Consider the following 26748-nt stretch of genomic DNA (forward strand, 5'->3'; position numbering starts at 1 on the left):
GGGGAATTTGATTTGGGGGTTGAGGGAGTTATCTTATTAGCACCAGACTCCCTTGGCCAATAATCTCATGACTATGGGATATATATTAAATCCTTTTCTATTTATATTCTTTGGCAGGCCGTTATTCATTGTTATTGTGGAGATTTTATTAAGTAATAGTTCTCTTGAGAAATCATGGGTGCTTTTTTGAGGTCACGATTTCCTCTCTCGTCAGTTAAGAGGGGCCATACATCCTCCCTTCAGTTAAGAACCCACTCTATACCCATTTTCTTTAACACATACTTTATTTCGTAAGCTTTCTGACACTCCTTTCTTCCCAGAACTTAAGAGTGATAGATCACTCTTTATTTTGTGAAGTAAATTTGATTAGAGGAAACGATAAATATAATTCTTTAAGCATGAAACCCAATATATTTTGAATACTTGGCGGAGCTGCCATGGCGATCCTCATACGTGCATTCTCTAGGGACTGCTGAGCTGGGTTGTGCCAAAGGCCTCCTGGTAAACAGTCCTCACAGTATTTCTTCTTGTGGGAGGAGGAATTTCACCCTTGGTCTCTTATTATTGTTTTGCTGTGATATGGCAAAAATCCATCACCTTCCACATACTGATACCTGTTGGTTGCTGTCCAGTAATTGCCAGAAGGGGAAAATCAGCTAATTTGGTGGTGTGTTGTTTTTTTTTTATCCACCTAGAGGTTTTAATGATAGTTATGTTTTAAAAAATTGGATTAATTAAGCAATGCTGCTAAGCAAAGAATCACATATTAGACTTTATTGGGTTTCAAGGCCCACATGAAGGCAACTCTCATTTCTAAATCTATGGCGCTTCCAACATCCTATTTTCAGATAGAAGTCAACCTAAATGGGTAAGAGGACAGCTTCGGGGAGTGCTTAAAACATGGATTTGAAAAACTAGAGAGACTTAATCTCAAATGTTTACCTTTACTACTTACTAATTGTGGGACCACAGACAAGTAACTTCATTGCTCTGCATTTTTTTTTCTCACCTGTAAGAGGTGCAGCAGCACCTACCTATGATAATTTGTTGAATTTAAATAGGCAAAGTACCTGGCATGTTATAGCCTCATTATAAACAGAGTTCTACACACTCATTTCCTTCATGAGCACATGTCGATTTGAATCAAAGACCTGCCCACACAACAGCAAAATAACATATCAGAGCAGTGGGAAAATTAGGGAAGCCTTTGACTGCTCTAAATGTGGTCCTCAGACAAGCAGCGTCAGCATCACCAAGGAGCTTGTTAGAAATGCGGAATATTGGTCCAACCCTGGACCCGCTGAGTCATAACCTGCTTTTTAACAAGGTCTCTAGGTGATTGTGTGCACAGCAAAGTTTGAGAGGCGCTGAGATGGACCACACCATTTTTTTCCTGACAAATCCTATCCACTGTGCTATTGGTTATTCAGTTCTTTTCACCGTTCACCTGTTGTTTTGGTGATGTCTGGGGGGATAGACATGCTCAAGGGATTCTCTCAGCATCTGGACCTGGGGGCAGATACATGCACGTGCACTTCCACACACACCGATGGAACATCCCTCAGCATAGGGCCTGGCACAAGTAGAGCCTCAATAAATGTTTATTGAGTGAAATAAAACAGCCAACAGTCAGACAAGCAGACTCTCCCATCTGTTCTGCAGATGCACAGCAGCCCTAGAAGGGCCTGGAGAGAGATGAATGTGCTTGAGGTCTTTGCCAGGAAGCATTACCCATGCCCAATGGGGAGGAGGGGTTTGCTCACTACTGTTCTTGCCAGGAGATCTGCTGAGGTTCTGAAAGCCTGTCAAATGTGTGTAGCCAGGACAAAGGACAGGGAGCTGCCTTTCTTCTTTCTTTACCCTCCCTGGCAAGGCTGATGCCACAAACCTTGGGGAGCAGTGTTCTTCTGGTGATGTCTTTCTTGCTTATCAGGGACAAAGGAGTAGGTACAAGGGCATTGCGTCAGGGTTGTATTTCCCCACCTCTGTGACTAACTGGGCTAGGTTTCCAAATTTCTCTATTGGTTTGTGGGTTTCAAATTGCTAAGGTGCTGGTTCATAGGCTGGCATAGGGTGTATGCAGTAGGAGGGATCCTGGGAGCTCATATTACCCAGAGAAAAATGGAATGGAGAGAGAGGTCACTGTCTTGGGCACCGAGAGAAACAGGAAACTAGGTTCTTGAAGGTTTGGGAAATGAATTGTACTGCATGACCTTGAACAAATCAAATATGGGATTTCTCTGACCTGCAAAATTGTGATAAATACATTTTAGATCACATTTTAGACACCTATACCAGAGTGTATTTCAGTGAAGTTCATACCAAGGTCCCAGGACCCTTGAGATCTGGAATCTGCCTCCCCAGTGAGTTAGCCCTCTAACACACTTCTTTCTCCTTCCTTCCTTGACCAGTCTTGGCAAAAATGTCATTAGAAGACTTCTTTTGGAGCCATCCCACCTTACTGTATGATTGTTTTAGCCTTGGAAATCTGATGGACTCAGAATGACCAATGTCTTTATCTTCCTCTTCAGCAAACTGCTCTGCTTTTGCTGCAAGTTTTTTTTTTTTTTTCTGTTCTCCTATGCAGCGATCCAAACTCTTATTTACCCAACATGGCCGATCCCAGATAGGAATTAAGACAGGAAGGATCCGATTAACACACATATAAGAGTAAAATGGCCTCTAATTCTTGTAAGGATTTTCTTCTTTTTAACCTAGATGGAATCTTTTATTCATGAGAATTTGCAGCAATCTGAGTGACATATTTAGCATACAACAGATTTTGGGGTAAAGAAGATGTTGATCAGTATTAGTAGTTTGGCTAACACCAGCTGTGATAACAGACAAATCCTCACATCTTAGTGGCTTAATAAAATTTGATCTTATATAAGATGTAGATAAGAGTGTAATTATGGCATATTTGGACTGAGGAGAAGCAGTAGGTTCATACAGTCATTCAGGGACCCAGGCTGACATAGGCTCTGGGTCTTCCATTTGTGGTTTCCTAGTTACCCTAGAAATTTGCCTCCAGTTGGCAGATGTGGCAAGAGAGACAGGGTCATGCATGGGAGGTATTTATGGGGTAGAACTGGAGGAGGAATGCAGGACTTCTGCTCACTTCACATTCTATCTAAAATGTATGCATGTAGCCATGCTTACCTGCAAAGGTGGCTGGGAAATGCAATCTAGCTGGGTGCCCAGTTTGGTGATCATCCATTCATCATTGCTGTAGTAATAATAAAAAGAACTGTCCTGTTCCTTCTGCTTCTTTCTCCTGTGACTCCCTTGAGAAGTTTGTCATTCCCTCCCCCTCTTGAGAGTCAAATTTCTGCAGCAGAAAGCCCCCCTCCACCCACCTGAAGAGCAAGAATAGAGTCTTGGCAAGCCACATTTTGACAGTTGCCAACAATTAATCCAAACTCAATTTCCTGTATTTCAGAAGGATGTTGTGAGAATTAATGAATTATTTTGGGTGATTATCCTCCCTTTGATCATTGTCTTCCTCCTGTGCTTTTACGGTTTACACATACAAGCACAGACTTATACAAAACCTCTGAGAGGCAGAGAGCTTTTCATTATCCTGCCGACCACAGGAGGAAGCGGAGAGGCTCCCCAGTTCAAAGACACATTCTCTCCAGTGCAACAGGATCCGTCCTGCACGCAGCACCCTTTCCATTATTACAATTTTTTTTTGAAAAGCTGTAATTTTATGGAGAGAAAAGATAAGACAAGAATCATGGCTTAATGTTGTTCTTATTTGTGTGCTGGCTCTGGAATCGGCCTGTTGGGTGACTTTGGGCAAGTTAATAAGCCGCTCTGTGTCCCAGTTCCCTAGTCTGTGAAACAGGACTCATCATCAGAGCTATCTACTAGGTTGTTGTGGGGAGTAAACAAAACAATGGATGTTAAGTAGTGAAGACACTACCTGGAATGTAGCTTATGCTTCATAGATATTAGCTATTATTTATTTATTTTTATTTGCAGGATAATTGGTATCTAGTTCAGGGAATGCAAAGGAGAAATCACAGTGTATCCAGCCTCATGTTACTGGAAAAATCGAAGTGGAGGTAGAAAATGTGCCGGCAGCATTGCCTATTTGCAGGAGGGAATACGCTGCTTTTTAGTAAGATGCACAGGTAGGAATGAAGCCTTCCTAGGAGCCATGGTCAACACAAGCACCCTCATTCGGAGGCTGCGGAGACTCTTGCAAAGCCGGGATTCCGAGGTCTGGCTGCAGGCGCTGGCTGTGTCCAGGGGCCCTAAGGGGACTATCAAGGCTTCCGGAGTCTCTGCTTCCCCGTGGAGAGCAGACCGATGTCCCTTGAGCCAGTGCAAATGCTCTTCACTATCAGAGACAAGAGCCTTCTGTCTTTCCTGGTGAAGGGAAGGTGTTTCACGCACTGGGCCAGTGAATCTGCGTAGCTGGGAGAAAATGAATGATCTTTGTCTTTTGTGGTTAAAATGATATAAAAGATGTAAATAAAAGGGAGAGCAGAGCATGCAATACAGGCTCAGGGGAGATTAAGCAGTTGTATTTATACACCGGATGCAGGTTTCACAACCTCTAATAGTCTCTACATGCGGTGCTCCTCAGACTTCGCTGTGCAGGCAGGTCACTAGGGGCTTTAGGCAAAACGCAAAGCCTGATCCAGCAGGTCTGAGATTCTGCATTTCTAACAAGCTCCCATGTGATTCGTTTGCTGCTAGTTGGGATCCACCCCCTAAGAAGCAAAATACTGCATTGTTTCATTGTTGCGGTTTGGTTTCTTGGAGAACAGGGCATCGGATAAAGGGAGCTGTTTCTTCCAGAATGGAGAAGCTGGGAGCCTTTGGAAGAGTAAGTAGTTCACTAAGTGTGATCCTAGCTAGCCAGCGTCAGCATCTTGTGGGACATATTAGAAATGCACAATGTTAGTCCGCAACCTCACACCCCCTCAGTGGTCCAAGGGTGAGACCCAGCAGTCTGTGTTGACAAGCCCTGCAGGTAATTCGGAAACAGCTAAAGTTTAAGAACCAGGGCACTGGAGCCGCCGACTCTGGTTTCGAAAGGTCGGGTGATGATGTCACCGATCCTGTAAGATGGTCTGGGCTCCTGAAGCACATCTCCTGATCTCTTTCCGCTCAGTGTCAAGATTCCTTGGGCAGTTATGACCTGGAGTAAAAGGACTGGGTGTGGAGACAGATTGTTCTTCAAAGTCTCAGCTTGTCACATGAATTCTTCCACCCTTGCCCCTCTTTCCCTGTGTAGGGACCACACAAAACCAAGTGCGCCTCCAAAATAAAGCCTGGGAAATTGTTTCAGGGTGCAATGATCCCTATGTGGCTGTGTCTCAAGTCTTCCCCTTGAGAAAGTCCTTTGGTTGTGGTATTGGGATGAATAGGGCGGCTAACTGTCCAGGTTGCCTGAGATTGAGTTTTCCCACAGCACAGACTTACAGTTCGTGCACCAGGCTCTGGAAGGTGGGTCTCCCTCAGTGTAGCCTAGTGCTGGTACAGCTTTCTAGGGGGAATCACCTGGGCATCGCCTTAAAATGCAAGCTCTGATTGATTCAGTGCGTGTAAGTGGAAGCTGAATTTCCCACAAGCCCCCAGTTGACGTCCTGCTGCTGGTCTGTGGATAGCAAGGCGGAATGTCACCCTTGGAATACAAAATTGGCCAATGTGCAAATACACTGGGTTCCCCATAGCCACTTATACTGCAAATGGCTGCTCAGCCCTGACAAATTCAGAGAGAATTTTATTTATTTGTTTATTTTTGTCTTTTTTTAAAAAAAAAATCTTTATTGTTGAAATTATTAGATAGGTCTTCCTCTTCCCCCCATTAACCTCTTCCAGCCCACTCCTGTCCCCACCTCTCCCAGGCCCTCATCACCCCATTGTCTGTATTCAGGGGTTATGCATATATGCATACTAGCTCATTGGTTGGTCTCTTCTCACCCACCCTCCCCTGCCTTCCCAATTCAGGGGTAATTTTAGGGTCATCTCCAAGGCTTCAGGATTGTGGACTTGCTTTCAAATATATAGTATCAATAAATCTGCCCTTCTGGTCTATAGATCTTTAATCCACCAAACTCAAAATGTCTTTTTAAAAATTGTTCTTTACAAGGAGAGGCGACTGCTGTTGACCCATGACTAGGACATTCTCAAACCTCTTGATTTCTTAGATTGTGCTTGAGTCTTCCTTAATGCTTTTCTCTCGTTGGAGCTGAGCTTCTGCAAATGACCTGGGATGGTGTTTCTGTCGCTTTTGGTCTTGTCTCTGCCTCACAAGCGGTGCAGGTGTCCTTCAGTTTACAGCTGTGGTGGGCCACAGGGTGTTCTGCTATCTGCAGTGTTTCTGCTTTTCAGCATAATGAGTTTTGCTTTATCCCTATCCCCTTTACTAATTGCAACACAGCAGCACATTCTCTATCCCATCTGTTTTCATGATTGATTGTCTCTTACTTCAGAATGTCCTAGAGAGTTACTTTAAAATCTGATTTTAGTGTGACCTTTAAGAGCATCCTAAATTGTATCTGTATCTAGGTATATCGGTCTATTCCTTATGACCACCCAGAGTACAAGCAATAATTTATTTGATGTTAATTATGTGACTTTTCCTCACTTTCTATTCTGGATAGGCATGCCCTGAGCTTGTTGCCTTGTGACATCCACTTCATTCTGTTTATACCCCCCCACAAATTGGTCTTTCTGGCTACATGCCTATCTGTTCATAGATGAAGTCAGAGTGTTATGTCTGTGGCAGAGCTTAGTAATGGCTCTCAAGAAGCTGCTGGTCATAGGACATTCTGATAACGTGTAAATTTGTTTTGATGAATAGTTAATTCTCATTATTTATGGTAGTTATTGTCTGGAGAGACACCTCGAACCCTAAATTAGTGAATACTGAATAGTTGGCCTTAGTGGACATACAGGGTTAGGTTTTTGGCCTTCTGGTCACAACAATTTTGTCAACTGACCACTACATAACCTTGTTTTATTATTGTTTCTGTTCCGAAGATGCCCGATCTAATAGATATTGTTGAGTCACTATGTTGAACGCATGGCCAATAACACTATAACTCAAGCCCGAATGAAGCTTACCTAACAATGTATTTATTTTTCTGTGAGGGAAATCACAGCCTTCCTGCACTTAAGACCACTAGACAGCTTTGTAGTACTATGCTTGGGAGCCATTTTAAACAGTGAAATCAGCAAAAAAGCGCAAAAGTGTGAAAATTGTGGCACTAACAAACCCATGAAGGAAACACTTGTTTATGGTATGAGAGCTGAAACAAGAAGGCAGAATTCTGCCTTGTTCTACCTAAGCTGCTGTGTGCATGAGGTGATTCTAATTTTTCTCAGCTTTGCACATATTCACAAGTGACCTTGAAAGTGCTGCAAGTGTTGATTTTGGGGTTACAGGTTAATTTTAGTGAGTGGGAAAATTTAGAAATAGGGACTCCATGAGTAATGAAGATTGACCGTATGTTGTTATATGGCCATAGTTTTTTGTTGTTAATTCTCACCCGAGGATATTTTTCCATTGATTTTTTGAGAGAGTGAAAGGGATCGAGCTGGGGACCAGGGCTGGGGATTGAGTCTGCAACTGAGGTACATGCCCTTGACCAGAATCAAACCTGGGACTCTTCAGTCTGCAGGCCGATGCTCTATTCACTGAGCCAAACTGGCTAGGACCATAGTTTTGTTTTTAATTAATATAGTTGGTATACAATATTATATTAGTTTCAGGTGTAAATATAGTGATTCAACCGTTATATACTTTAGTATAGGATCACCACAATAAGTCTAGTATAATCATATTCTTGATAGTTGACTTTCTTTAGGCTATGAAAGGGCAAAAATTCATTGATGCCACTCTCAATTAGAGTAATAAAGGCACTTGCCTTTAGCCATTGAATGACAGCTGGAAGCATGTTGTTAGAGATGTGCCTTTTATATCTGAAGGTACCTCACCTTGGCCACACCTTTTCCTACAGTAGTACCCATAGCTCTCATGTTATGAACAAACACGGCAGCAGGCTTTTGTTGGGTACAATATATGTAACACTGGGGCCAGTGCATGAATCCCTGTGTTTCAAGGTGCTTACAATCTCCATGATGAAGGAGGCTGAAATACAACATGGTAAACATTAAGTGTCTAATAGATGGTACAGACAATATTTGTTAGAAAATTTCAAAATCACTGAGGATTGGCTGTTTTTATTGTCTTCCTTTAGACTACATGTGTCATATCTGTCTTTTTTTTTTTTTTTACCAAGGTGCCCCAGTACCTAACATATAGTAGTGACTCAAAAGTATTTACTGAATGAACATGAAAGTATTTGAGCTGGTGTCTCAAGGCCTTACTTAGATCAGTTTTTCAAATGCTGTTAAATAAATTTTCATGGTACATTTATCAAGTGGGATTATATTTCACAAATCAATTGCTTATGTCTCAGACATATATTCTTTAGCTTGGGTATATGTTACCCTCCCCCCAATATTTTATTATGAAATATTTCAAATATACAGAAAGGTTAAAATAATTTTATAGTGAATATCCACATAGCCACATCCATATTTGTATGATGCATTTCAAAGTAAATTGAAGACTCAGGGTATACATAACATTAACTAGACTTCTGATTTTATTATTATTATTGTTGACAGTGTCACAGATGTCCCCTATTTCCTCCCATTTTGCCCCTTTCTTTTTTTTAAACATATTTTTATTGATTTCAGAGAGGAAGGGAGAGGGTGAGAGAGAGATAGAAACATCAGTGGTGAGAGAGAATCATTGATTGGCTACCTCCTACACACCTACTGGGGATTGAGCCCACAACCTAGGCATATGCCCTTGACAGGAATCAAACCCAGGACCCTTCAGCCCGCAGGCCAACACTCTGTCAACTGCGCCAAACAGGCTAGTGCCCATTTTGTCCCTTTCCACCCAGACCCTGCCCCACTCTAGGCCTCCACCACATTATTTTTGGTGTGGCTTTTTAATTTGTTTGCTTAATAATTCCTTTATCTATAAAATGATAGGGTTGAAACTGTCTATTACCCCTTCAGATGAAATTTCTGGGGTTTTTGTGAGTCCTTAATCCCTGGCTTAGTTTAGAGGGGGTTAGAGTGTGGGACAAGTTAAGATAAGCTGTACGTTTTGAACTTTGGACCAGGAAAGTTTTACTGGAACACAACCACACCCATTTGTTTATGAAGTTTCTAAGAGTAATTTTATGCTACCATGATAGAGCTGAGTAGTTGTGAGAGACCATATGGCCTGCAAAGCCCCAACTGTTTTCTATCTGGACATTTACAGAAGAAATGTGCTGATCCCTGCTGTAATTAAGTAAAAATCAACTGGGATGTATCTGGAAATTAGGAGAAGTATAATTTTAAAAATATTGGCAGAATTGGCAGAGGAGAAGGGGACAGTCTAATAAGAGTTTTTAAGTGTAAGGGCACCTTTAAGTAAGACCCTTTTATCTAGGTATGTTTTTCCTGTTTGTTTTTCTTTCATTGAAAAAGTGGTAAATGATAGTGATTCAAGGGATATCAGTCAGCTTTTGCTAAAGTATGCTGTAACAAACTGACTTCAAATCTCTGTGGCTTTCAGCAGCAAATCGACTTTTCCTTCCTAAGTTGCCTTAGGTTCTGCCCTATCTTGTCTTCTTTCTGGACTCAAGCTGACAGAGCCTCCTCTATCTGGGTCAATGCCAGTCTTGTGATAGTAGGGAGAGAAAGGCAAGGCATCAACTGACTCTTAAAACTTGTACTTAAAAATGACCCTTACCACCTCTGCTTATATTTCATTGGACAGAGCAAGTCATATAAGCAAATCTGGGTTCAACAGGATGGGTCTGTTTAACACTCCTACTGGGAGAGGAAGCAGATAAATGTGAACAATAGTGCACTCTTCCTCACCGGGGTAACAAGGTCAAGAGATTTTTGTCGTTTAAGAAACTAGCTTTAGTAGGTTTGGAGGCAGAGAGAAGAAACCTATGAAGAGAGAAGGAAGTGCTTTCTGTTTGTTTGTTAAATATATTTTATTGATTTTTTTACAGAGGAAGGAAGAAGGATAGAGAGTTAGAAACATCAATGAGAGAGAAACATTGATCAGCTGCCTCCTGCACACCTCCTGCTGGGGATGTGCCCACAACCAAGGTACATGCCCTTGACCGGAATCGAACCTGGCACCTTTCAGTCTGCAGGCCGATGCTCTATCCACTGAGCCAAACCGGTTAGGACAGGAAGTGCTTTCTGAATGCTAAATGTTCATTGCTGTTATTCCTGGTAAGGGCCGATTTTCAGCTCGGTAATGTGAGGCTCTGGATCTGGGGGTTAGACCTAGGATTCCATCCTAGTTAAAGTGAAGGATCTAGCTAAAGTTAAGAATCCTCTGGGCAGATTGTTAAAATGCAGATTCTGACCAGGAGGTCAGGGATGAGGTGAGAAATTCTGCATTTCTAACAGGCTCCCAAAGGATGCTGACTTTGTCTGTCTGTAGGCCATACTTAAGTAGCAACAATCGACATCACCAGGTAGTCTAAAATAAAACAGGGAAACAGGTATTCATTAGCAAACCATCTAGATCAACTAGGTAAATATCGAATCCAAAGGAAATAAAGGTATCTGTTCTGAAATGCTGAGGATTTTTAGTCAGTGTTCAGAGCATCTCCAAGACAGAAAAGAATATGACTTTGAGAGAGGGTGTGCTTTTGAATGACAATGAACAGATAAGATAGAGTTGGGGTCATGACTGGCAGTAAGAGAGTGGGTAGAACAAGAGGTATGGCCAGAGAAGAGTGGGGTACAGATTTTGAGCTGGAGCAGTTGCATCCACGGACATTAGCCACCACCATTCTGCCGACAGCCTATTTGTAATGGAATATGAGCCAGATGAAACATCAATACTCTTCGATCACAGACGGGAGGCCAGAAACCGGCAATAAATGTGTTTTGAGCACTCAAACATGAACAGCAGTTGTCAGAATTCACATCTTTAGATAGTAGCAAATGACTATGTGCAGTTAATAAAAACCATTCAGCAATTTCATGGCTATGAAGTATGTTTCATTTGAGTTTTGATTGTCATAAATATCTTGCTAGTTAAATCTTCAATCAAAACTACAACGGTGGGATTTGTCATTTGAAGAGAAAATTTCAAGGTGAAATTATTCTCTAGAACTTCTAAAACTCCTTAGTTTTTCTCAGTATAGTTTCTTCAAAAAAAAATCTGTGGTGTTTTGAAACAGATGAATTCACTGTTTGTTGATTCCTCTTTTGATGACATTAACAGAAGTGTCTTGGTCATGATTAATAAGAGGAAGCCCATGCTTATGTTTCAAATATGTCTTCACTTCTGCATGAATAACTCTTATATTTAAGTTTTGTATCATGCACATCTGGCATGAAATTCAGATTCTGCCATCTGCTTGCTGGGATTTCAAGGGCAAATGTTTAACCTTCCTGAGCCTTATTTCTTTATTTCTTAACTACGGGTGATATCTCACTGTGGTCATGATGGGTCAACAGTAATATATTTAAAGAACATTACCAGAGTAGGCCCTCAATACATGAGCGATGTCTTTTTATATTTGTGGTACAAATTTGAAATCATTCTTATTTCAACATTTAGAATGAGCCAGATATGGCTATAGTAAAAAAGATAGGCAATAATGTGTTGGAGAGGTTGTGGAGAAACTGGAACCCTCATAGACTGCTGGTAGAATGGTAATAGATAACAGCCACTTTGGAAAACAGTTCAGCATTTCCTTAAAATGTTACACATAGATTTACCATATGACCCAGAAATTCTACTTCTAGGAATCTACCCAAGGGAAATGAAAATATGTCTACCTAAAGGCTTGTACACAAATGTTCATAGCAGCATTATACATAATAGTCAAAACAGGACAAGTGTCCGTGAACTGGTGAATGGATACACAAATTATAACATACCTATAAATGAATACTGTTTTTCAATAAAAAGGAATAAAGTGCTCATGAATACTATAGCATAGATGAACCCCAAAACAATACGCTAAGTGAAAGGAGCCAGGCACAAAGACCACATATTTTATGATTACATTTATATGGAATTTCCATAAAAGGCAAATCTATAGAGACAGAGAGCAAATGAGTGTTGATTGGGAATAGTAGTTGTTAACTATAAATGAGCTTGAGCTTCCTCTTTGGGATGATAGATAGTGGCAATCGTTGAAGAACTGTGCAAGTATGTGAAACATCATTAAAATATACACTTAAAAAGGTGAATTCCATGTAAATTATATACATATAAATATATATAAGTAAATTATAACTCAGTAATGCTGGTTGTTTTTGTAAAGAGCGGATCATGTTCATTTTTAAGATTTTAGTTATTTCTCTTTAGATTCTCATTGTTGTGAAATGAAGACACCCAGTGAAATGCTTTCGTACTTTCTGAAATGTGTTGGATTCTCCTGGCTCTTGTGAATGTTTCAGAGTTCCTCATTCAATAGGGAAGGCTTGGGATTTTCAGGACAGCCCTGAAAACTAATAGCCTGCAGGCATCGGCTGGGGATACAACATCTGAAAACAATAGAAAGTCCAGTCAGTAAATGCAAATCAATAACCCTGGCTGATGACTCCATATGAGTAAAAAGAGATTTGTACGATGGAGTGTCTTCACTTTAGCCATTAAACTTCTCATTCGCCAGTTCTTCATTAAATGCCTGTCTTAAACCGGGCAATTGAATCTAAGATATCAGACATGTTTGAATTATGGAGATCAACTGCTTCATTGTTGGCCTTGGGCACAGGATAAAAGGAATGGAATTTAATATCCCCCCAGAAAATGATGTAAGGAGAGGTAATTGGCAGCACCTGGAAGATACTATCACAGAACTGTCATAGAAGTGGTTATGGAAATGCAAGTACATTCAAGAAGACACACCGAGTCCCACTGAGTTAAAAATGCAAGGTACCTCACTCAAGCATCATATTTAAGAACTGTGTGTGTGTGTGTGTGTGTGTGTGTGTGTGTATGAATTCTCTGGCCTTAGTTTTTGAAAATGGGAATTGCTTGGCAGGCGGTTGTAAGACTATTTTGTTCCATCATAAATGAATACAAAATGCAGGGACTTGCTTTGACAGTTTGTTTACTTTGTAAAGATCTTACTGTGGAGATGTAATCTGAGCTTTCTCACCCCCTCCCCCAGGCAGATAGGCGCATCTGGACTGATCCCTTAACTCTCATCAGATGTCTTTGATTGGCAATAAATGAACGTAGAAGTCAACAAGAATAGAAGGGATCTCAAAGTTGCTGTCCAAACAACAAACAAAAACAACAACTCTTTTTCTCAGTGTGTCATTCAAGGATTATTGGTGTCAGAATCACCTTGTGGAGGACAGAGAGAGGGATTTGTTACTAAAAAGTTAGGAACTTGAGTGACTATAGGATACCATGCTCTGTTGCTGGGGAAGGAGTAAAATAGACAAAGATCCCTGCTTTATGGAGCACTTGTTCTACTTCATGCTTCTCCAAGTGGGGGCCTTGGACTAACAGCATCTCCTTTCCTTGAGTACTTGGCAAACATGTAAATTTTCAGGCTCCACAGTGGACCAGCCTAACAAAGCAGAAACTTTGGGGGTGTAGTCTGACAGTGCACATTTGAAGAAGCCCTCTAGGTGGTGCTGCCTGAGGGTGTTTGAGAAGCATTCTTCTAGGGCAGAATTTTTCAACCCCATCACTATTAACATCTGGGGTGATAATTCTTTGCTGTGGGGAGTTGTCCTATGCAATGTAGGATCTTTAGCAGCATCCATAGCCTCTACTCATGGAGATGCCAAGTCGCTTCCTAACCCCAGTTCTGACAGTAAGAAAATGTCTTCAGCTGTTGTGAACTGTTCCCTGGAGGTGAGAGGATATAGGGGGAGAATCTTCCCAGATGAGAATGCATGCCCTAGGGCAGTGATGGCGAACTTTTTGAGCTTGGCGAGTCAGCATTTTGAAAAACCCTGACTTAACTCTGGTGCCGTGTCACATATAAAAATTTTTTGATATTTGCAGCCATAGTAAAACAAAGACTTATATTTTTGATATTTATTTTATATATTTAAATGCCATTTAACAAAGAAAAATCAACCAAAAAAATGAGTTCCCGTGTCACCTCTGACAGGCGTGTCATAGGTTCACCATCACTGCCCTAGGGCAAGGCTTTTCTAAATGGTCTGCTGATCAGTGCTATTAGCATTATTTTAATCAAATCTCTGGGGCGGGGAGAGGGATGAGGAATCTGTGTTTTAACAAGTCCTGGGGATTCTGAAAGTGCTAAGGTTTGAGAGCCACCATCCTAGCAATAGAGACAGGCAAGAAACTGTTCAATGTAGACATACACATACTAGTACATCACTCAGAGGGACTAGTGTGCTGCACATAAGATTTGTAAGATCGAGTGTTTTCACTTTATCCATTAAACTTCCACTTTGGAAGAATAGGGAAGGCAGAAGGAGGATAGTGTGTTCTGGGGAGGGGCAAGTAGTACATTTTTAATAATATGGTCATGGAAGGTCTCACTGAGGAGGTGATAACTGATCAAAGACTGAAGGAGAGAGTTAAGAGATAACAACGAATGTTTCAGACATAGAGAAGAGAAGAAGCAAAGGTCCTGGGGCAGGTATATATCTCGTAGGTTCAAAGGACAGCAAGTAACCCAGGGTGACAGAGTGTAGGGGTTTAGGAGAAAAATAGTTGGAAAAGAGGTGAGAACAATAATGAATAAATGAGTGATTGAACGAATGTAATTACCTGTTTTTGAACTTGACTTCTGTTTGTACTAGCTATGTGTTTTTGAGTATATTACGTGGTCTTGTTGGACCTCACTTTCTCTTCTGTAAAGCAGATTAATGCCTATCCCTATAGGTCAGTTCTGAGAAATAAAGTGCTTGCGTGATGGTAAACTTTTGAGAGGGAATAGTATAATTTATATATTTTTGAACTGTCAATGCTTAGCATATTACATGGCTCATAGTATATGATTAATAAATATTGTATGCATTATAAACAAAACAAAACCCCCCAAAATTTAGACCTACCATATCAGAATTTCTGTGATAAGAGATTGTTAATCTGGATTTATAACAAGTTTCCCCGAGTAATTCTTGAATATGAACACTATTTTGAGAATCTTCATTCTGCTCATATATTTGTATGCTGGTCTCCATTTATTTTTGAAATGCCATAGAAATGGAATTTTCCAGGTATGAAAATTAACACACGAGGGTTCAAGGCCTTCTCAAGGAGAGGCCAAGTTTTAGACCTATCATGGGGATTATACTGAGGGGTTCTTAGCTCTGTGGTTAGGCTTTCTGGGTTGAACATTCAGGAGACTAGTCAGAGGGAACTAATTCCTTTTTGGTTTGCTCAAGCCAATCAATAATATTGAGACATAGAAACACTTCACTCTGATCCATTGTGTAATGAAAGTAACTCTAAGGTCCATATGGTATTATGTGCACCATAATGTCCCTGAGTTTGGTTAAAGGCAAAAGATTCCTTGTACCCAATTATTTATGTTTTTGTTCATTTTTACATTGCACTCAATTCATATCTTCCTGATGAGTTACTTGTCTGCGGCATTATGCTTTGATAACTTAATATGATAACTTTGAAATTCAGTAGTTTCTTTCCACCTAAATGCTTGGTGTTGGGCCATTTTCAGCCATTAAAAATAAACTACTTCTCAACATGTTTTACTCTTTAGTTACTTTGCTCACTCAACCTTAATTTGCTGCCAGGAACCTCAAAGATTAAATTTTACCAAGTCTTAAAACTGCAATGATTTGAACTGCAAGGTTTTCTACCTTAATCTCCCTCCTGTGGATTCAAGAGGTCAGATATGGTCACGAAGTTTCAATAGCACTGTATATGTGCGCCCGCATGTTGTATTTTGTGGAAGAGCCACACTCAAGGGACCACAGTTTGCCAACCACTGCCCTAACCGGTTTGGTTCAGTGGATAGAGTGTTGGCCTGTGGACTGAAGGGTCTCAGGTTCGATTCTGGTCAAAGACATGTATCATGGTTGTGGGCACGTACCCAGTAGGGAGTGTGCAGGAGGCAGCTGATCGATGTTTCTAACTCTCCATCCCTCTCCCTTCCTCTCTGTAAAAAAATCAATAAAATATATTTTTTTAAAAAAGTAGGAAATTCTTATCTTCTAAATGGTCTTTTACTCAGAGAATATAATTCTGTTTTCTTAATTTCTGGCAGGGAAGCTAAATAACTTATCTCCAAGCGTGTCTTAAATTGAGGTTTAATGATCACAAGTGAATATTCCTGAATTGATTGCAGATTAGACCAAAGAGAAGCAAGTAGGGTTCCCCAATTTGACAATAAAAATACAGAACTGAATTTGAAATTCAGATAAACAACAAAGATCTATTTAGCATAATTATGTCCAAAATTAATAGTGTATATATACCTAAAATGTATTTGTTGATTATCTGACATTCAAATTTATCTGAGCATCCTGTATTTTTTTTCTGACAATCCTAAGAGCAACTTTAATTCAAAATGCTTCTTGGTGGATAAGTAGTGGGGGAAAAGCTTGGTGACTATGTAGTACCTAATCCTGGAAGGTAAAAGTTCTTAAAAACTTTGAAACAAACCAAAATCCCTTTAATCCTCAATTCTACAATCTGTAAAATGTGAGGTGTGCTGTCTAAATGTTGCATGGGCCTGCACTGTGAGGTAAGCAAGAGTATAATAGACCAGCTATGATACAAAATGAACTGCCACATCCAATATTTTTAACTTCCTTAAATTGCCTCTGTATATATCTTAGTGATCAGTGTAACTAACTTATAATACCTAGACTATATAAGAGAACAAAGCTGTTTGGGTGTTTTCAATTCCACTCCTGGCCATCATCATGAACTGTCAAGTATAACTCAGCAACTAAATAATGAAAAGGCATTTTCTCTACAGCTTTGGTGAATTTTTCACTTTGCTCCCTTTCTCTCTCTCTCTCTCTCTCTCTCTCTCTCTCTCTCTCTCTCTCTCTCTCTCTCTCTCTTCTTTTTTTCTTTCCATCTTCATGGATCTGAATTTTAGCAGAAGTTGAATCTGCTTTCAATTTGCTATGTAGTCACAGATCTGTGCTCGTGGTAGATGCACCAGTATGATTAATGGCCACCACCTTTGTGAGTTCTTTTGCATAGTCAAGTGGCAGTGCTCACACCTGAGCCCAGTGAGTATAAAGCTCCGCACAAACAGGCTTCACACCCTCACTTGGTTTCCTCCCTCCGGGTGATCACAACGTCAGTGGAGATGTTCTAGGTTGGTTCAAGATTTAGCAAAGGAGCTTGGTGGTTCTTCATAGGTTCTTCACATCATGGAAAGGAGGTATTGTGAGGCCAGGGAAATACTCTAAAAATAATAAAAAATTTAAATTTATTTTTCTGCATTGTGCTATTTGAGACTGATAAATGCAGGCCATTTCTCTTGCAGGATTCTGACCATCGCCATAAAGAGACTGTCACCCAACCTTCTCATCTAGAGACTTGTTCTCAGGACCTAAAGACGGGAGGTAAGTTCAGATCTACTCTCCTTTAGCTCCTCATCCTCTTATCAGTTGAGCATTTCCCTTTGTAATTGGCCTTACCTGGGTTTGGGAATATGTATTCTAGTTGTCTTAACCATAGCAATAGTTTCTTGCCCAGGAGGAGCTCAGAGAAAAGAATTGGTGTTGCTGCCCTGTTTTATATTGAAGTATCTCCTGAAACACATGGGTTCTATGGGTTGGACAGTTTGCCTGTGGTGGGGAACATGAGTTACTACGGATAAAGTGAAGATGGATGCCGGGTGGTGGAATATTGTCTTAAAGCCTCATGGTGTAAGAAAAGCTCAGTCTGTACTTCATCTTGTACAGTTTTAATGAATTCACATTAGAATGACCTCAGGTGTGCTGTTATTGTACTCACCTGGAGGTTAAACAGAACGCTCTAAGGCAGCTCTCTCACCTGAGAGGATGTTGGTCTCAAGCCGCTGTATTCTGGCAATTCTAAGTGGGATTTAGAATTCTAAATCTTTCTGGTTCAGCATGTCCTACACCATCCTAGATTCAGCTCACAGTGTGCTTTGCTAAATCATGAAGGTTTCGCAGGGTGAAATATGCAAAGATATTAAAATCTAAAACATGTGCTTTATATGCTGTGTTGGGAGTGGCAGACTTAGGAGTTTAGATCAGATGTGTGCAAACTTTTCTGTAACGGACCAGAATGTAAATATTGTAGGCCATACAGCTTCTGTCACAATTATTCCATTCTGCCATTGAAGTAAAGCAGCCCTTGACAATAGGTAACGGAGAGAGTATGATGTGTCCACTAATGCTTTATTTGTGGACACTGAAATCTGAAGGCTACATTTTCAGGTGTCGTGAATTTATTTTTCCCCAGCTAAAGTCTGGGAACTTTTTTTTAAAGTGCTGGATTTGTCCTGCAGGCTGTAGTTTGCTAACATCTGAATTAGATCACTAAAACTAGACAAGTTGTCCTGCAGATCTCTGCTTAACTTGTATGCCTTAACATTGCAGAGACTTAATAGCCTAATGCTCCAGTAACGGTTTCCCAAAGAGAATTGGAACCAAGTCAAGAGAGTTGGTGTCTCAAAGGCTCAGAGAACATATCTTCACCTGTGCATTATGGGAGCAGGAAGGGGTGTCAAATAGGAAACACATGGGGGCATTTTGGGTGTTGATGCTATGAGATCTTAGAACACACCTCTTGCATCCTACCCATTCCACCTTCCTAGCCAGTGGCCTTTCACCTGCTTCCATCCCCCCCTTAGCCTTCTTTCAGCTTTTTAAGTAGTTAGCAGGACTTGAGGGAGTTGGAGGCTTGGCGGCTGCTTTTGAACAGGTCATATGGCAAAAGGTTTCTTTATATTTTATTTATTACTTTGCTGTGAGTAAAAGGTTTTGTTTCAAACACTTGGATTATTTGAATATAGGTATACATCAGTGTAGGCAAGTCCAAGTACAAGAAGTTATGGCTTGAAGATGGTTGTCAACTGAACATTTAAAAATGTAAGTGAATGTGTCAAAATTAGGACTACCTCACAACTTCAAAAATATGGCTGTGGATAAGAGCAAAAAAAAAAAAAAATAAGAACTGTTTCTGGTGGCTTACATTGTCCATAGGGTTGGGGGTTTTGTGCATATGATTTTTTTTGCACTCTTGTTATAGATTTGTATTATCTATTAATAGGATTCCATCAGTCATCAAGTGTTTATTGAGTGATACTAAAGACTGAAGTGATTAAAAAGTATAAGGTAGAAAATTACATCTGTATGGCTTTTCATCTTTCACATGATGAAATGACTGTCCAGAGAGATCAGATGCATTGTCCAAGATTACCCAGCTAGGAAGTACTGAACTTGAAACAGAAAGCAGAGCTTCTTTTTGCATTATATTGTGCGATACCTGCATTACATGGTCTTGAGCAACTTAACTCTCAAACCAAATGTAATTGTGAATTAAATCGTAGAATATTGATACAAAGGGTGGTCATTCATCTATATACACACTCATGAAGACTAGAGTTACTGGAGAAAAATATTGGACTGCAGTGAAATTGAGGCAAATTTTGAAGTGCAGAGGGATTGGGTGGGAACAGAATAATCACAGTGGAAGGAAGGACTTGGGGAAAGGTCTAAGGGCAGGGTAGCCGGAAAGGAGAGCCTGGTGAACATGGAGGGGGCCTGGTGAGGAATAAGGAGAGAGGAGGCTGATTGATGGGGTGCTGGCAGCCACACATTGTCTGAATCAGGGGCCCCTTTGGGGAGACAACTCATCGAACTGGGGCTGCAAATGAATGGCTTATAAAGAGAACCTTCCTAACCGAGCTTTACAAGGGTCCCGTTCAAGATTTTGGTCATTTAACTTCATGGATGAAACAACCAAGGGAGCTAACCAGCCACAGATGTTTTGTTTATAACCAGAGGAGTTCATGTGAGCTTGGTGATGACATTTCCCTGTCTATAAAATGCTGAGAGTTAAACAGTGATACCCTGTGAAGCACTTGGAAATCTCTATCTTGAGAGGCAGTTCTTAAGTGTAATGGTTTAATGGTCATTTAGCATGATGGGCCTTCAGAGGGTAATATCATTTGCCTGCCAGTTAAAATGAACACTTCTCCGTGGGAAGTCAAAGATCATGTCAGCGTAACTTGGGTTAGGTGAAAGAGAGCATCAAGAAGCGAATGCCAAAATAGAGAATAGGGAATACAATCTCGTGTACATCTAGCCTGTTCATAAATCCAGCATAATTAGAGAACACCATCAGTTCCCACTAATTGGCGGGAGGGGGCGGGGATATACTTTGAATTAGTAAAAAGTTTGACTTAATTTTTAAAAAACTGCTGCTTTATTATTTTCTCCACTTTTCTCATGTCCCAAACATTAAACCTTTCTAATCTTATTTGATAGTCTTACCCCTTACTTTATCGATAAAACTGAAGTTACCAAAAAAATAAAGCAGCTGAACTTCTTGCTCACCCTGAAAATTCCGTCTGCCTTTTTCCTGCTGGTATGTGGGGAAGGGACTAAGGGACGCCCCCTGCAATGCTTAGGGCTAGTCCCACACCCTATGCTCTTGGCGCCACCCTTTCCCAATTCCTCAGGGACCTCAACCCTTCAAGTTCTCCCTCTATCCTCCGATTCTTTTCAATCTGCCTCTGCTCCTGGATTTTACTTTTTTTTTACTTCGAAAAGTAACAGCATTTTATCAACTTCTCCCCTCTCCTCCTTTGACTGTTGTCATATTAAAGGTATTCATTTCACCCCCACACTTAGCTGTGAGCATACACACAGTCACCAGCAATGTCCTGGCTGCAGGCAGGATGCCACTACTTAATCCTTTTTACTACTTATAATACTTGTAATACTGACCACAGCCACATTCTCTCCTCCATCAGAGAAAAAGGATAAAGAAGATGAATCACTCACAAAACATTTCAGCGTTCTTTGAAATGTACACATACATATTAATGTATTCCTCTTCTAAATTAGAATCATTCTGTAAGTTGACAGTTCTCTACACAAGAACATTTTTCTGTCATTAAATATTCTTTGAAATTGTGACTTTTTAAAAAAAAGTCTGCATATAGTCCATTATGTAGATGTATGGTAGCATATAAGAACCATTTCTTTTTATAGACATTAAACTATTTCTAGTTGTTGTATTGAATAAGCAAACAACAAATATAACCATATTTGTGTTCATACTGATTATTCCTTTAGGATGGCTTCCTAGAAATGGAAACTCTAGGTTACTAAGTCAAAAAGGAAACTTCATTCATATGGACAAAATACTTTCCAGATAAGATAGACAGATTTACATTAGTAGAGTTAACCTAATGAAAGAAATTCATTTTACTGCTCCAGTATAACATCTTCTAATTTTTAAAAATCTCTTTTGGTAAGCCATTTTTTGGCCTATTTCTGTGAAGTACTCTGTCATTTGTGTCTATGTCTGGTTACTCTATTTGGTTCCATAAGTGTATATGTTGATCCACTAATTACTAAAACTTTATAATAAGCTTTAATAATTAGTCCCTTTCCTTACTCTTTTTGTTTTCAGCGCTCTCTTGGCTGTTCACTATTATTTTTTCTCATTTGGAAATTGGAATCAAATTTGAATTATAATTATAGTTCAGGGAGAATTGTCATCAATGCAGTATTAAATTTCCAACCTGGAATAAATTTGTCTTTTTATTCATCTCATTGGCTGCCCACCTATTTATTTTTTTCTTTGAATCTGGTGACTTTACAAAGATATGCTCTAGTGTTGATTATGTATTCTGTATTTTTCCACCAATCCCCATCCCCTGTGAACATACACTATACACTTTTCATTTGTTGGTTCAGGCCTCCTTTTATTTCAGAAAAAAAAAATTATTTGAATATTTGTCTCAGCATCTCATTTTATTAAGGATATAATGTGTGCTTTTCTTGTATAACCTTAATCTGACTTAGGCATCACTAATCTTTTTCTCCATTTGAACATCTTAATTTCATTTTGCTCTGTTTTTCAAGTTACTGACCGTTTTTTTTTTTTACCATGCTTGTCTGGTTGATTTACTGTGATTTCATTTCTGTAATAGTTTTATTTTACACTGCCATTCTTTTTTGAGCTAGGCTAGCTAAATTTTCATCTTTCTGATTCCTTTAAAATCTTGCAACCCTTCTTTGTAATCTTTCTTCATAGGGGTCATTTGTTCTTTAATTGCTTTGAAATAATGAAGAGTTTTATCTAAGATTTTCATTCTGCTTTGTAGATTAAATTTTTATAGCATATTTTTTTTGGACAAGTACAATTATAAAAGAATGTGTGTAAAAGATAATAAAATCATGAATAAGATACTTAAAATAATAGAAAAATAATAAGCATAAATATTTAATGAAAAAATAATGAATTATAACACATAAAATAATCAGTAACAAAATAATAAAGCAAAAACCAACCAATACAAGAAAAATTAATAAAATAATCAAATACTAAAATACATTAATAAAACAAAAGCCCTGCATTCCATACCCAGTTTAAGAAACAGAATGTCATCATTACCTTTGAGATCCCTGTGTACCCTTTCATTTTATTTTTATTTTCCTAATACAAACTTAGTACTCGTGAGTTTAATGTTAATTATTACCTTGTTTATGATTCGGTCACTTGTATGTATGTTGGAATAATATATTGTATATAAGTATTCTTGCGGTTTTATATATTCAGCATCACTTTGTACCACCAAAGTTCTTTATTTTTCCACACTTTCTTGGTGTAATAAAATATCTCATGATTTCAACTGGCATTTACCTAATTTATCAATGAAGTTGTGCTTCTTTTCCTGTTCAATAAACATGTGTTTTATCTTTAATGAAACATCTGTGATATTTTTGTTGCATTCTAGAAGTTCTTATTTTAATGCATTCTAATTTTCTTTTATAAAGTATCTCAAGGAACTAAAAGTACTCTTTTAATCTCTTATAAACATCTTAGTTTTTCCTTTTACATCATTCATTTGGAATTGGTTTTCTGTAACTGGTGTGAAAAACGGATCTATTATTTCCCTCCGAATATGGAAAGCACTTGCTCCAATACTGTTTATTTTATCATCTATCCTTATCTCAATAATAAGTATCTTTTCTGTTATATATTACATTTTTGTGTATGTGTCTTTCTGAGCTCTTAGTTATGTCTTGTTTATAAGTTCACTCTGTGTCAATACTGTTATGTTTAATTCTTACTTCTTTACACTAAGTCTTGATTTCTGATAGGTTTAGGCGCCTACTTTGTCCTTCTTTGAGAGTGTTTTGGTTTCTCTTTTACTTTGTATTTCCTAATTATTTTCAGAAGCAACTTGTCAAGTTGCATGAAAAACTATGTTTGGATTTTGATTGAACTAGCTTTGCCTGTGTGTATCACTCTAGGTGCACGTACAATTCATGACTATGGCATTACTCTCATTTATTTGACTCCTTAGTGTATTTCATGAATGTTTATATTCTTCTACATGGAAGTGACCTAAATTCTGCTTGGCTTATAATACATACATTGTTTTTATTATTTTTAATGACTGCTTTTTAGAAATCACAATTTGGTTATTTATAGTATATATATATATATAATTGACTTTTATATCCAGAAAATTTTAGAAACTCATTTTTTAAAAATGTTTGTAGCTTTTTTGAGATATTATCTCTGGTTCTTCTCTTTTTTCAACCATTTTGCCCTGTATGTGTATGTTGGAATAGGTGGGGAAGAAAGGATGAGGGCATGTTATTATACTGATTAAGACCTCTAGTACAATTTTTTAAAGCCTGTTTTCATTGACTTTTTTTAGAGAGGATGAGAGAGAGCAACATGGATAGGAGAGAGCAACATGGATAGGAGAGAGCAGCATGGATAGGAGAAACATTGATCAACTGCCTCCTGCATGCATCCCACTGGGATCGAACCCATAGTCTGGGCATGTGTCCCGATCAGGACTTGAATAGGTGACCTTTCAGTGCATGGGATGACACACAACCAACTGAGCCACAGGGCCAGGGCTCTAGAACAATTTTTAAGAGAACTTGTGAATTTGGACAACCCTATATTGTCCTAATTTTTAAGGAAATGTTTTAAACAATGAGTTGGATTTTTTTTTTTTTGGATAGTAATATCATATTAGGCTAAGGAACTTCATTTATACTCTTCATTTTATATGAATTTTTATTATGGTAAACCACATAAGAATTTTTATTATGGTACTGATTTCTATTTTGGCTTTTTTTTTTTGAACATCTATTCAGACAATTATACTTTCCTCTTTAAATATTTTGATGACTGAATGGTCAATTTTTATCCTTCGTCTTCGTTGACCTACCAGCCTCTAAGTTGCTCATCCCCTCTTTCTTGATAATACTTGTCTCGTTTTGCTTTAAGGCCTTCTGCTCATCACCACCTCTCTCCTGGGTTTTCTTCTTGCTCCACCCCAGGTTCCTTTCTGGTCGTCGTCTTCTCGGTGGCCTCTAGATGTTTGGATGTCCCAGGGCCCAGTGCTTGTACTTTTCTCCTTTAACAGCATTTAACTTCTTGGTGATTTCTAGGTTTTTATGCCTACATCTCCAAATTCATATCTCCTGCTCAGTCCCCTCTCTCAAACATCAGACTTGGACATCTACTTGCTACTCGAGTATTACTTTTAAACTCAGAGGAATGGTGATCTATGAAGCAAACAAATTTTAAAATACCATGAAGTGAAAGAATCAAGAAAGAGGGCAAAGCAGGAAAACAGTTGCTTTGACATTCTAATTATAAATACATTAGACTTGGCGCAAAAAATCATCAAACCATCAGTCTTGACGATGGTTAAGTTAATTCAGGTTTTGAAGTTCAATAATTCATCTGCGAAGTGTCAGCAGCTGGGTCTTGTTAATGGTAAGCCTTTCATTCCTGTTAAATCAATTGTAAATAATAGAACCCCTCAGAGAAAAATGATGAAATAAGCATTGATTTCCAAATTGGGTGTCAGATATAGGGCATTAATAAAACACATTGCAAGCAAACAAGTACCTAATATACTCTGATCACTGAAATAGTAATCAAAGGGGGGAAATCAATAATTTTTGTGTAAGTTGCTAGTATTTTCATAACTCATTTGCATCTATGTATCATCTCAAATTTCTCATTTTAGATCCTATGTGGTTATTTAATTTTCATTATCCTCACCAGTAACACCAGGGACTTCTGTGTAATGTTAGATTTGTTTCTCCCTTCTTCTAAATAGGTGACAAGCATCTGGTCACATAGTGTTTTTGTTGCCTGACACCGATGATTTTGTTTTGTTTAATGCAATGCAATCATCATTTACAGCAAGTCACATAAAACACTGCAGAAAAATGTAACAGCTCTAATAAAACTTTCAAAGGAAAATAAAGCTCTCTAGCAGGTATCCATAAAAGTGCTTTATGCTCACAAACTCTATTAAATGTTAATGCCAGTGTCCTGTGACTGCCACATATGAAGTCTGGCTGAAAGGAAAATGTGTCTGTGAAACTGTGATTCTGCAGCAAAAGAGGTTGAAAGGGCAATGCCATGTTATCTATTAGACTGAAATATGAAAACCATTAGGGACTCTATTGATTGTGCATTTTATGAAGGACTAGTTTGAGGAAAGGTACATGGGTTTTTTTTGTTTTTTTTTTTAAACCCATACATGGGACAAAGTTGGAAATACTGAGGGCACAACTTTCAAAGAAGCATCACCAAACTTCTCAAAGTTACAGAGCACAATTTTGGTCAAAGGGTGTTCTCTACAGATTAAATAGTGGTGACATAATGATGGTAGATTTGAGCTTCATTTTTCTGTTTTTAATGCTGTTTCCACACATTTCAATAATAATTGTATTCTGTGTCTGTCTATTGCATTTTCTTTATTTCTAGATTTTATTTTGCTTTTGAAATTTCTAAAAAATTAAATTTATTGGGGTGACATTGGTTAATACGATTATGTAGGTGTCAAGTGTACAATTCTGTGATACAATCATATATATTGCTTCGTGTGCCCACCACCCAAAGTCAGGTTTCTAGATTTCTTTACAAAACCTTTTTGTGAGGTTATTTAATGTTTTAACTGTTGTCAAATGGTTAAATACCCTGAAATGGGATGTTATGTTGTCGTTGACCTCAATAACAGGCTAACTTAGTAGGAACCTCATGTTGAAGAACAGATCCAAATGGTCTCTGAAAAATAGTCAGAAATAGAAGCTATCCCTCACAAGAAAGAAAATATAAGCTGAGTAAACGATGTGAAGTGACTGGCTGCCAAATGTAAAACAACGTTTTTACAGAATATAGGGAACCAGGATTTGCCATCTTTTCTCAAAACCACACAGAAACCCTACTGTGCACTCAGAAGAAGAAAGCAGGATGGTTAGAGAATTTACATTATGCCAGGTGAAGACTTCTTGAGGGATATGGGAACTTTTAGCTGTGACTAAAGAAGGCTCAAGCTCAGGCAGTCAACTAGTTTTTAAATATTCTCTCTTCCTTTGGGAATTTTGAACACCAACTGGTTGATTTTGTAGTTACGGATTCATATTTGAGATTCACATTTGATACAAAGTACTATAGTATTCATAGTTTGAAAAGTATTCCCTCCACAAGAACCATAGTTTTCTACTTTTCTAATACCTGCTGTTTTGAATTAATGCCATGGAGGCATGAAAATTGGTGTG

The 26748-nt window shown here is 38.8% G+C and overlaps 1 protein-coding gene across 1 annotated transcript in view; it reads left to right on the forward strand.

The window, feature by feature from the left end:
* RARB (retinoic acid receptor beta) overlaps positions 1–26748 on the forward strand; it is a 646552-nt gene that overhangs the window by 13505 nt on the left and 606299 nt on the right. The window contains exon 2 of the mRNA XM_059664097.1: positions 17478–17556. The gene's annotated coding sequence lies outside the window, so the exon portion shown is untranslated. The remainder of the gene's footprint in view (positions 1–17477; positions 17557–26748) is intronic.

Source organism: Myotis daubentonii, chromosome 14 (genome assembly GCF_963259705.1).
Source record: "Myotis daubentonii chromosome 14, mMyoDau2.1, whole genome shotgun sequence".
Taxonomy (NCBI): domain Eukaryota; kingdom Metazoa; phylum Chordata; class Mammalia; order Chiroptera; family Vespertilionidae; genus Myotis; species Myotis daubentonii.